Here is a 12,858-nt window from a genome sequence, read left to right on the forward strand (position 1 = left end):
AATTCACAAAACTAAAAATATAAGTAAATCGTAGTTAGTACAACACGATGGTAGTAACCGTATATGCGCACTTAATGTGCGTTGGCCTCTAAGACACTATGGGCGAAAAGGCCATCATTTAAAGCGTGGTTCTGAAACAATCAAAACCTTGGAAGATAGAACCAGGCTTTAGCTTTTGAAGTCTCTCTTCCGTTCAATCAAGTTGCTAGACTACATCACATACAAGGGAATGTCCTCCAAAGCCAAATTACATTCAACACTGCCTTCCCAGAATTAAAGAGAGCTTTAAAAACACACATGCTTCATGGAGAGAACTTTAACCTACCGAACAAAGTTACCATACTGCCTGTCCAACTTCCATCCAACCAAACAGGCAAATGTAAACATCTACATATCTAAAATATCCATATAATGCGTCTGGGATGATTATGGTATATGATGCCTTGTTCTGACCATCAACAAAACCTTCCAAAAAGAGGAAGGATCATCAACTTAAACTGTGTAACAAGTTGGTACTGGTTTGCCTTCATGCAATTCGGGCAGAATAACATTTAAGTATTTTGATAACGATGTAATAATTTCTCAAAGCACATCATATTTACCCCAAAAGTACCAATGCTGGAGGTGTGGTGCTAAAGCTGTTCGAAAACATATGTAAGGACATGTCTATAATTCAACGGAAGGATGGGGTATGACCCACTTTTGGTCACCTGCACCCTGACCAGTTTCTCAAGGTTTGAGGGGGTGCAGCTTAGTTTCTGGGTGGCTCCGGTACATTTCCTGTAATACACCAAATTAGCAAACACAACCAGGAAATATGCTCGGGATTCCCCAGTGCACACCTGACAACTACTGTTTTAGATATGGTGCCTCAAATCGGACACACTGCCCAAGGCGTGTTGCACCTATATAGCGTGCTTGAAAAAATTTGACACAAACACCCTTTCATTGCTCAGAGGGGGGTGGGTTCTAGACTTAGAAACACTGTTAACTCGTGGAGAATCGGAGTCGACTCATGGACAAGTTTAGCCCATATCCAGCTATGCTAGATTCAAGTTGATACATTTTAATTTCGTTCACCCTACACATTTGGCCCTGGCCCATTTGCACAGGATCTACCTGTCTAGGCCCCCGACATACTAAGGGTGTGAAGATGCCAACCCTAAGGGAACTTAGTGGGATTAGGCTAGGCGCTTTTGGAAAAGTGTGTTTTCAATACGTTTCTAGTAGGGAGGAGCGTGAGCTGAGTAGGTTAGGATATAGTGCAGAGATGTCCATCAATGTGACATGTGCCTTGTAGCATCGTGTGAATGTAGGTAATTAGTACTCGTGTTCTGAATAACATTTTATTGCCTACACGTTTTGCACCGCCATGGCATAAGAGCAATTAGTACATGTGGTAGCTACCATAAACAGGTTACAGGCAGTGAAAGAGAAGAGAATTCAGAGAAGAGGAGGTGTGGACATAAACGGTGGACTCCAAGCCCTCAGTGCCCCGTGTCAAAAGGCTCAGCAGATGAGTTCCCTAGAGGTGAAATTAAGTTATGCCAAAGTCCTCACATCATGGCTGTGGCTGTCACCCAAACAGGCTGCCGCAAGCCAAGAGCCTTGGAAACAATGCACCAATCCTCGACAGAAAATGTAAGTGGCACAGTCCAGGAGTGTCACCATCACACACAACTGACGTGTAGCACTGAAGGGGGGTCGCATGTAAGAGGAACAGTGACTGGACCGCCGACCAAAGCAGCTTTTACTCTGCCCGAGCCACATAAAGGTAAGGCTTTGATGTCACCAAAGGGGGAAAGCTGTGAGGTGAATTCTAGTGTTCCGACGGAAGAAACCAAATGATGAATGCCAAAAAACGAATGTTATAAAAAAAAAAACAGCCCCGAAATGGTGGAGGGGGGGGGGGACAGAATGGGAATAGGATGAAACTAGGTTTTCGTAGATCTGAGTTTTAAAGGCTGTGTGGGCTACCAGTTCCTGACGGCACTGAGGAAGGCCCTCGTGGGATGGACGACACCAGAGATGAGAATTCGAGAGATAATCCAGGGACATGGTGATTGAGACGCCGGGCCACCGGGTCTTCCGCTGGCATCACACAGATACTGAGTAATACGGGAGACATATGGGGGACTCCAGGCTCCCTATAGAGGTGGTTACATCCAGACGGCCTCATCACAACCAATGAAACAAAATCTTTCAGAAAAGAGGAAAACCAATCCCAAATTCAACCTCTGCAAGTCAGTATCAGCTGGGGGGCAAATGCTAGTGAGAGATCTGGAGACACCAGACATAGGCTGATGGCGTCAGGCACGCTCACGACAGAGAATGCACCTCTCTTAAGTATCCTTATGGAACGACTGGGAAGAAATATGATCTGGTGCCCCTTAAGTGCTTGGAAACTCGGGTTCTAATCACGTCCTCAACACAGGTTCGTTGTGACACCTTCAAACCTCAGACAGTGAACACACCGCTTCCCCCAAGCCCTTACTACGAACCAGCAGCCTTCCCACCGAGCACTAAGGGGCTTGGAGGCCTTGACGGTGGTAGGAAGCGCTATGTAACTAATGAAATACGATAACTTTGAAAAAAGAAATTGAGAAAATCTGCGCAAATTTCGTTTCTTCGTGGGCCTTATATGATCGGTAAGAAACAGTCAAGAAAACCGCTCTACAGAGGGCAACCCCAAATACACGTTCCCTTTCTTCCTCCCTCTCACTGTGGCTACACCATAAGGTTCTTTCGTGAAGCGCCTGGAGGACGATCAGCGCTATATCTAGCAGCATAAAATTCATGTTACAAATAAAACTACGTTATTTTTAAACAGATTTCCATGAAAAACAGATTTCCATGAAAAGCACATTTATCCACCCGAAACAACGCTCACAAAGACGTAAGTACTTTGAAAGTATTGTTTTCCAGTAGTAAAGATGATTTTCTCCCAGGGATCGCAGCAATGACAGTTAAACAAACAAGCCCTGCTACATGCCAAGAACCGTGCGGGATGAGGCTTGTCCCTGTCACAGGCTTGGGCTGAATCCACCTGCAGGCTGAGCATGTCACATGCAACACTGCAATGATCACTGGAGGCTCAGACAAGGCAGGCAGGCCCGGGTCCTGTGGGCCTGTCAGCGCGCTGACAGCCGCGGCCTATACACTGCGACAGGAAGGCTCCTTGCAAAGCAGAAGATGAAAGTTCACCCCTCCCAAAAACACCCTGCTGAAAGATGCTGGGGGGCGCGCCAAACACGTGCACAGCGTACATCACTGACAAACGGGTGATGCAGGCAGGCGGACCAGCAGAAAGGACAATTCATTGTTGTGGTATGAAATGCTACCCCCGTAGAACTCGGAGGGATTGTGTCTCACACTGTTCACATCGCTGGTGAACGTTTTCTGGTCACTGCTGGCCTTAGAGATTTCTTACATTATGCAGGTCACTTCTTGGCTTTGTGATTTCTAACATTATTCAGGTCACAGCTGCCCTTAGTGATTTCTTACACTGCAAGGGTTACTGCTGGCCTTAGTGACTTCTTACATTATGCAGGTCAATCCTGGCCTTAGTGATTTCTTACACTACACAGGTCACTGCTGGCCTTTGAGATTTCTTACATTATGCAGGTCACTGCTGGCCTTAGTGATTTCTTACATTATGCAGGTCACTGCTGGCCTTAGTGACTTCTTACATTATGAGGGTCACTTCTTGGCTTTGTGATTTCTTACTTTATTCAGGTCACTGCTGGCCTTAGTGATTTCTTACAGAATGCAGGTCACTGCTGGCCTTAGTGACTTTTTACATTATGCAGGTCACTTCTTGGCTTTGTGATTTCTAACATTATTCAGGTCACAGCTGCCCTTAGTGATTTCTTACACTGCAAGGGTTACTGCTGGCCTTAGTGATTTCTTACATTATGGAGGTCACTGCCGGCCTTAGTGACTTCTTACATTATGCAGGTCAATCCTGGCCTTAGTGATTTCTTACACTACACAGGTCACTGCTGGCCTTTGAGATTTCTTACATTATTCCGCTCATTACTAGGTTACCTTTGTCCTAGTGTATCCAGCAATAGACACCTCGTCTGAAGGGCTCAGTTCAGGAGGCTCCGCCTGGCACACGTCTTGGTTTTGGATGTCACTTGTGGTGTCCTGTGCGCATGGCAGGTGTCCCCACCCGGAGCACAGTTCGGGCCTGTGGGGTCACATCAGATGTGTCTGTGCGCACAGCACTGACGGCCTCATGGTGCCTCCAGTAAAGCAGCATGCATGCCGCACCTTTACATTATACTCAAAGTCAAACGGGCTAATGCCTGAAAACCGACTGCCAGGGGACTCATTGGTGTGCATCTGGTGGGAAAAGCCCTGTATGCAAAGAATAAGCAGGTTACAGTTTCTGGTAAGACCGGATGCAACGCAAACTAAAAGGATTCACCTCTGATTGTCAACACAATCAAATAAAGTTGTGTTAACTGTAGAGAATGCATCAACTACAGAATTGGATGCAGCTTCCATGTGTTGTGCAACAGAAGAATTTGTGTGACATCACACCAATGTATAAACAAATTGACTGCACCCTGGCACAACTTCACAGTGCATGCAGCCCCCACCTAACATATCCTCTGGGTCTCCTGAAGGAAGAGAGGAGGCAGGTCTACTGACAGCATCTTCTGTAACCTCATCAGCTCTCTGCAGACCCTGGGTACCAGCCGATCAAAGCACTGGTGCTCAGCACTGACCTCGCCTGTCCACGAGGACAGCCTGGAGGGACAGCAGACGCAATACGAGAGGTGGACGCACAGCATAAAACTGAACATGGGGAAGTATCAACTAGCCATTGCCGGGTGACTGAAGCTTCATTTTCATGGGTTATGAGGTCCATCTATCTACACAGGAGAATTATTCTCTGTGTTTACTCCTCACTAGCCAAACTCATCAAGGTGAGAATGGGCGATAAGCTCTGCTCAGCCTCTTCCGAGACAACAAACTGTTCCTTGTTCTCCAGCGGAGCTGTCGACTGAGGTTACATCTAGCCCGAACAAGCCCATCACAGGAGAAGAGTATTGCGTGTGACACAACCCATCAAAGTCCTGATCTTCTCCGATTCTCATCAGCTGGCAGGCTCCAACGAGAGAGTGACCTTTCAGGGTTTCCCAGGGCTATTTGATCTTCTCAACAGATTCTTACGCCCTGGGTAAAGTAACTCAAGCCAATGTCATCAGCTAATGCAGGACAAGCCAGAGCTGATAAAGCATCAAACACTGTACAAGGCCGCCTGAACCCGACACCCATGGCCGACTTTCTCATTTCTTGGTGACCCGCTCCCTCCTCCTCGTTCCATGAGACAAGCCGGGCTCAAAGGACTGTAAAAAGTCTCAAAAAGCAGTAAAAATGCTTTAGAGCATAAATGGTTGGGAACCTCTGTCCTACTTCCATCCAGCAAAATTCCCAACCCATTCCTCCAGTCTCTGGATGCCCTGATTATGGCAACAGTGAATTCTGCCAGAATTGTAGATTCGCAACCAGCCGCTGCTCCAAAATACAACTACTAATGGCGTAACTGGCAGAGCACTAACCAACCTCAAAATCCATGCCAATGAAGTCACCGATGACGTTCGCTCCTTCGACACAAAATGTCAAAATAATGAGTGTAGAGTAATACCTTCTCTTTCGAACAGCTGCACCACATGTTATTTCTGCCGGCATATTGTATGTTTAATCCACCACTACATGTCTACTTACACCTCCACCGAGTAGGCGGAAGCGGGGCACACACGTGCACAAACATGCCTGTACCTTCAGTCACCCTGCCAGCCAAGAGTGCGCAGAGACCAGAAAATACTCTCTCCCCAAAGATTCTAAAACTTGAGGTGGAATGGTAAAATAGCCTGTCCTCAAAAGTGTGGGCGCATTTTTAGGCCTCTGCTCATGGTTGGAATACGGTGGCATAAGATAGGCACGGACACACAGGGAAGGTCAGAGAGAAAATAATCAATTTCTTCATATTTAATTACATATCTTTTCTTGAGAGTTGATGCATTTTCCTATTAAATTATCTGGGACAGTGACAAAGTGCCCCTGGGAACTACCATTTTACTTGACTTTCTTCTCTCTCATGAATAAACTTAAAAGGAGGGGTTTGACGATGGGCGCAATGTTCAGATTATTACATTTAAAATGTATTTACTATAAATATTTTGACTTGGAAACACCGCCACTTTTGCTACAATGCATTTGGTCATCGACTTTACGCGTTCCAGTCCACTTGCTCTGAAATAGCTGGATAAAAGCAGTACGTTTAATTTTGTGCTGTTCCATATAATATGTCTCTGTTGAACTATTGCAATAGTGTAAAAGACAGCTTGGAGCAGTAGAACAGGCTTATACAAAATAAGTCTTGAAGTGAAGGAAACATGGTTGACCTTCATGCTATCTACTTAAAAGACATCTATACACCCATACATCTAAATGGAATCCTTTATATGGTCAAGGTTATCCTGCAAATCTATACACACCCAAAAAAAAGGGAGTGAGAGGAAACAAAGTCCCTTGTCTGCCCTCCCAACTCACTGCATCACTATCACACCACAGACAACAGAAACCTGTACATGCCTCTAACATAAAACCTCTTTCTGTAATTCAGGCGCACCTAGGTTGTTAAAAATTTGCCCGCACCCACTCATCGTGGCCTGCTTCATCACCAGGCTTTGCTTCCACATCCCTACGAAAGCCAATGTCAGGGATGGAGCAATGAGGAAGGGGGACACAAAACAAACATAAAAACACATAGGGATCAACCGAACAGAAAACGCACAACCATGTAAAACTATCTCATGAGGTATCCGGTCTTAGCCTTTATTCAGGGACCCCCTGGATAGGATTAAAAAATTGAAACTTATGTAGTGATACTGGAGCCTAATTACTCATTCACCCTAAGTGGTCTGTTATACGTCGACATGTTTCGGCCGCCTCTGTTGCCCCAAAGGGGTCAACCAGCCTTCATCAGGACATTAGATCCCTTACAATGTATCCCCTACCTCTTATCATATAATTTGGTAATCTGGACTTAATTGTCCCTTATCAGTATACACACTTCGAGTTATCTATAATAAAGACAAAAAAAGACAAACAAATAAATAAATATGAAGGGCATATGGCATCACTTGATACAATCTCCATGTCCCATAAACAATGCATGTGCCCATCTTTCCTTCACCTGATCTCATCAACACACACAGGTGACGCCAATTCGGGGCATATCATAAGCACTGTATAATATAGTCATCTTCCTCCACATTCTCACCAGGCAGTGAGGTTTGAAACAACCAATCTACATATTCACTCACTGAGTATTCATTGCTCTAACTCCTAAACTCGAGCTTGGTATGAGTGCCTCCCTGTAGTCACACACTGGTCAAAGAGGTACCTGTACAATGTCTCACCATCCCCATTTTTTAAGACGTCCTGCCGTTCCTCTAGTGTACCTTTATTCTGATTAGTAGACTGTAAATCAAGGATTCTACTTCTATCCATGGATATCATGGCTCACTTTCTCAGTGGTTATTTAAATCTCAACATAAAATCCCTTACTCACACCAGTCCTCCCTTGCCAGGCATTGTATTCAACAGGACTCAGTCTCTCTCTCCCAGTGTCAGGAAGATACCTCTTCCACCCCCAAATCAGAGAAAACCTGCCATAGGTCCAACTCTCCTGGACCTACATTGGGCACCTCTGATGTAGAAACCTTGCGTCCTGCCGCAGAATATTAAACACTGTGGGGGTCATCATGACTGTGGCGGATGCGTCATGTCCATGTTTCCCGCTACAGGAGAGGTTGGCGGTCCTAATCCCAAAGGCAGCGCTGCACTTGCGATCACAACCCCTCTGTCAGCTTTTACATGGCGGTAGCACTGCCATGTAAAGTCTGGTGGAGACGTGTGCAGGAGGCCCCAGGGGAGTCCCTGCATTGCCCATGCACTTGGCATGGGCAGTGCAGGGACCCCAATGGCCAGCCCCGTCGCGCAATTCACAATCTGCATTGCAGACAGTGAACAGCGCAACAGGTGCTGGTGCACTCTACGCACTGCAACATTGCCGCCGCCTCCATTATGAGCCAGCGTCAATGTTGTAGGCTGTTCCCCGCTGGGCCAACGGGTGGAAACATCGTTTTCGCACACTGACCCAGCGGGGAACTTGTAATGGGACTTGCGGGAAGGCAGCCAACAAGTGCGGTGACCCTAAACAGCAACAGTCAAAAACACAGCATCACTAATTTTTTTATTCTTCAGAATCTACAAGTTGGTTGTGGAGCCTTTATTCACATACCTCCTTTTGTCTTCTCTTATTTCTACTTTCATATCAGGCTATTATTACAAGTGCAGATGTTCAGAGGCTAAAAATAGCTCTAGACTCCAAACAGGTATTTGATTTACCGATCTGGCTGCACCACCCCCATTGGCATGTCCCCAGTCTTGGCCAAGGTTACAAGAGAGTGGACTGTGAATTGAATTTGCAGTAACATATAAGTTATAAAACAAACACAGTGTGAGAAATGGCTTTCCGAAGCACTACCTGACGGTTTATAATTAAGTTTTACACAGTTTGGATTGAAAGCTTTAGCACAAGAATAGATGCATGCTTAAAAGCTAATTACAGACAGTAAACACCAGTATGTACTTTTCAAACACTCACACCTCACGATACATCAAGATGTCAGAATATAAACTCAACTTCCCCTGCATGTGGTAGGTTTCCGTAGCATACAGTCTCATATGTTATATCCCAGAGCCTTGTGAAAGTAAATAGCTCAAATGGGTGGCAAGAGTTGATAGCCAATAGACAATATTACGTAAGAAGAAGCAGTTTCTGGCATGCTTGACATTTCCCACTGTGGTACATCTTCACAGGCTGCTCTTCACTGTGGTGCATCTCCACGGGATGCCCTTCACTGTGGTGCATCTCCACGGGATGCCCTTCACTGTGCTGCATCTCCACAGGCTGTCCTTCACTGTGGTGCATCTCCACAGGCTGTCCTTCACTGTGGTGCATCTCCACAGGCTGCCCTTCACTGTGGTGCATCTCCACAGGCTGCCCTTCACTGTGGTACATCTCCATTGGCAGCCCTTCACTGTGGTGCATCTCCACCGGCTGGCCTTCACTGTGGTACAGCTCCATGGGGCAGTTCTTTACTGTGGCGCATCTCCACAGGCTGTCCTTCACTGTGGCGCATCTCCACAGGCTGTCCTTCACTGTGGTACATCTCCACAGGCTGTCCTCCACTCTGGCACATCTCCACAGGCTGTCCTCCACTCTAGCACATCTCCACAGGCTGCCCTTCACTTTGGTACATTTCAACAGGCTGCGTAGTGCCCCTTTCTGTGGTACAACTCCAAAGGTCGCACTTCACGTGGTACATCTCCCCAGGCTGTCCTTCGCTTGGTATATCTCCACAGGCTGCCCTTTACTGTGATACATATCTACAGGCTGCCCTACGCTCTGGCACATCACCAAAGGCTACTGTTCACTGTGGTAAATCTCAAAGGCTGCCTTTCACTGTAACTGTGGTACATCTCCACAGGCTGCTTAGTGCTGCTTACTGTGGTACATTCCCACAAACTGCCCTTCGTGTGGTACATCTCCACAGGTTGCCCTTCACTGAGGTACAGCTCCGCAGGCTGCCCCCGCTCTGTGATACATCTCCGCAGGCTGCCATTCTCGGTGGTAAATCTCCACAAGCTGCCCTTCATGTGGTACATCTCCACAGGCTGCCCTTCACTGTGGTACACCTCCACAGGCTGCCCTTCACTGTGGTACGCCTCCACAGGCTTCACCACACTGTGGTACACCTCCACAGGCTGCCCTTCACTGTGGTACATCTCCACAGGCTGCCCTTCACTGTGGTACATCTCCACAGGCTGCCCTTCACTGTGGTACATCTCCACAGGCTGCCCTTCACTGTGGTACAGAGCCAAAGGCTGCCCTTCACTGTGGTACATCTCCACACACTGCCCATCCCTATGGTTAATCTCCACAAGCTGCTCTTCGCTTGGTATATCTCCACAGGCTGCCCTTCACTGTGGTACATCTCCACAGGCTGCCCTTCACTGTGGCACATCTCCAAAGGCTGCCCTCACTGTGATAAATCTCCACAGGCCGCCCTTCTCTGTGGTACATCCCCGCACGGTGCCCTTCCCTATGGTAAATCTCCACAAGCTGCCCTTCACTTGATTTATCTCCACATACAGGCTGCCCTTCCCTGTGGTACATCTCCACAGGCTGCCCTTCACTGTGGTACATCTACACAGGCTCCACTTCACTGCGGTACATCTCTAAAGGCTGCCCTTCAGTACGGTACATCTCCACAGGCTGCCCTTCACTGCGCTGCATCTCCACAGGCTGCCCTTCACTGCGGTACATCTACACATGCTCCACTTCACTGCGGTACATCTCCACAGGCTGCCCTTCAGTGCGGTACATCTTCACAGGTTGCCCTTCACTGCGGTACATCTCCACAGGCTGCCCTTCACTGTGGTACACTACACAGACTGACCTTCACTGCAGTACATCTTTACAGGCTGCCCTTCACTGCGCCACATCTTCACAGGCTGCCCTTCAGTGCGGTACATCTCTACAGGCTGCCCTTCACTGCGCTACATCTCCACAGGCTGCCCTTCACTGCGGTACATCTACACAGGCTCCACTTCACTGCGATACATGTACACAGGCTCCACTTCACTGCGGTACATCTCCACAGGCTGCCCTTCACTGCGCTACATCTCCACAGGCTGCCCTTCACTGCGCTACATCTCTACAGGCTCCACTTCACTGTGGTACATCTATCTCCCAAGGCTGCCCTTGAGTGCGGTACATCTCCACAGGCTGCCCTTCACCAGGTACATCTCCACAGGCTGCCCTTCACTGTGGTACATCTACACAGACTTCCCTTACATCCCCACAGGCTGCCCTTTACTGCAGTACATCTCCACAGGCTGCTCTTCACTGTGGTACATCTCCACAGGCTGCTCTTCACTGTGGTACATCTCCACATATTGCCCTTACATCTCCACATGCTGCCCTTCACTGCGGTACATCTCCACAGGCTGTCCTTCACTGCGGTACATCTCCAAAGGCTGCTTTTGACTGTGGTTCATCTCCACAGATTGCCCTTCTCTGGGGTAGATCTCCACAGGATGCCTTTCACTGTGGCACATACCCACTGGCTGGAATTCACTGTGGCATATCTCCACAGGCTGCCCTCACAAAACGCATTTTTTTCATGCTCTGCTGCATCAGTGCTCTGCTGCATCACCTGCGAAGCAGAGATGAGCAGTCCCCTATACCAGTTGGTTGAGAAAGTGTTTACATCCGGGTTCTGGTACAACAAAAAGCGCCAGGATACTGTAACAAGGTGTAAAATGCAGAATGGAAACACTCAGAAGCAGGTCTTCTCCAGTGAGTCCCCCAGAGTCCGCAACAGAACATCTGTGTATTTAGGCTGAGCCCGGCTCTCCTGCAATCCAGAAAAGACCTAAAAGTGTATTTATTTTACGATAGTATTATAATGCGAATACATAGCTCCAGGGGTCACGAAAGAGCTGTACAGATCTACAGGATACATAGCCAACATGCAAGGACATAGAAAGGTACAGATAGATTTACAAAGAGATGTCAGTAGAATAAATGAGTCCAAATACCGAAGAAATTCAGCACTATTGTGAGAGAGGAAGAGATACAGTCTACGATGGTAAGAAGTATGTGTCCCTTTGTGATTCACCCCTGTGAAGAGGCAAGTCTGAGGTGCAATGGGAGGTAGGTAAAGCACCTCTGTCCAGATGTGGTCAAAATCTGTCGGCACAAGCCTTCTTTGGGAGACTGAAGAAGTACCCCATGTAGGAAGACCTTATTTGTTGTAGATAAAAAGCATTCCACCATCCCCTGAGCCCCACAAAAGAGAGAAACTCCATTTCACTCCAGTCTCACTAGATGTACTGAACCTTGAGCGTATATGGCCCTCCCTGTGGTACAATAACTGGCTGCTCTCCAGCTAGGTTAGAGCTACAAAAATACTCACACAACACAAATCCTATCTTTGCATACAATGGCAGAATAACTTGGCTTACATCAATTACAAAATGAAATTTGTGCACCCAACTGGAACAATTCTATAAGTGCGCTTCTTTAATGCATGTTAATGAAAAACAACAAGAGAGATAATTTGTTCACTACAATACGAACAGTGGCATAGAACAGAGCTGGGACAATTATCTTCTGAATCCCAAACCAATTAAACAATAAGCATCAAAGCCTACCAAATATATCAACTAGCCCCTGTGCGAGTCATCAGCGTTTGGTTCCAAGATTTCCACTTACCTCCAAGAATGCTGATTTTTAAATTGTGTGTTGGGGAGTTATCATTGCAGAGGGCCACCAGAGCAATCATATACAATGTATCCAGCTTTCCACACTGAGGGTCGGGCTCGGCCAGAAGGCATAAATGAAGGAGTCTAAGACCGCTCATGGCTTTTCGTCCAAGTGCAATCTGTGTGCGCGTGTCCCTTTGCTCTGCGTGGTCCAAGGTAGGGGGTACCTCGAGGCCAAGTGAGCCAAGCGAGGGGACTAACCTCGCTAGGGCAGGCCTCTCGCCTGCCCTGGCGATGTTAGTCCCCTTGCTACAATCATCAAAAATCAATTTCTCACTAATTAATTTGTTTTTGTCAGGAATTGACTTGTTCAATCACAAATCAATCCCTTTTGTTTAATCAACATAACAAACGTATAGCATTTCTCATCCAGCAAGATTTTGCTCCTAAGGCAAAAACCCCCTGCTGCGAACATCACTCCGCGTTACCTATCCAAGAAGA

General features: G+C 47.1%; 1 protein-coding gene across 2 annotated transcripts in view; it reads right to left on the minus strand.

Annotated features, from left to right (window-relative positions):
* FUT8 (fucosyltransferase 8) overlaps positions 1–12,858 on the minus strand; it is a 584,495-nt gene that overhangs the window by 127,617 nt on the left and 444,020 nt on the right. The window lies entirely within an intron of this gene.

This window comes from Pleurodeles waltl, chromosome 9 (genome assembly GCF_031143425.1).
Source record: "Pleurodeles waltl isolate 20211129_DDA chromosome 9, aPleWal1.hap1.20221129, whole genome shotgun sequence".
NCBI lineage: Eukaryota > Metazoa > Chordata > Amphibia > Caudata > Salamandridae > Pleurodeles > Pleurodeles waltl.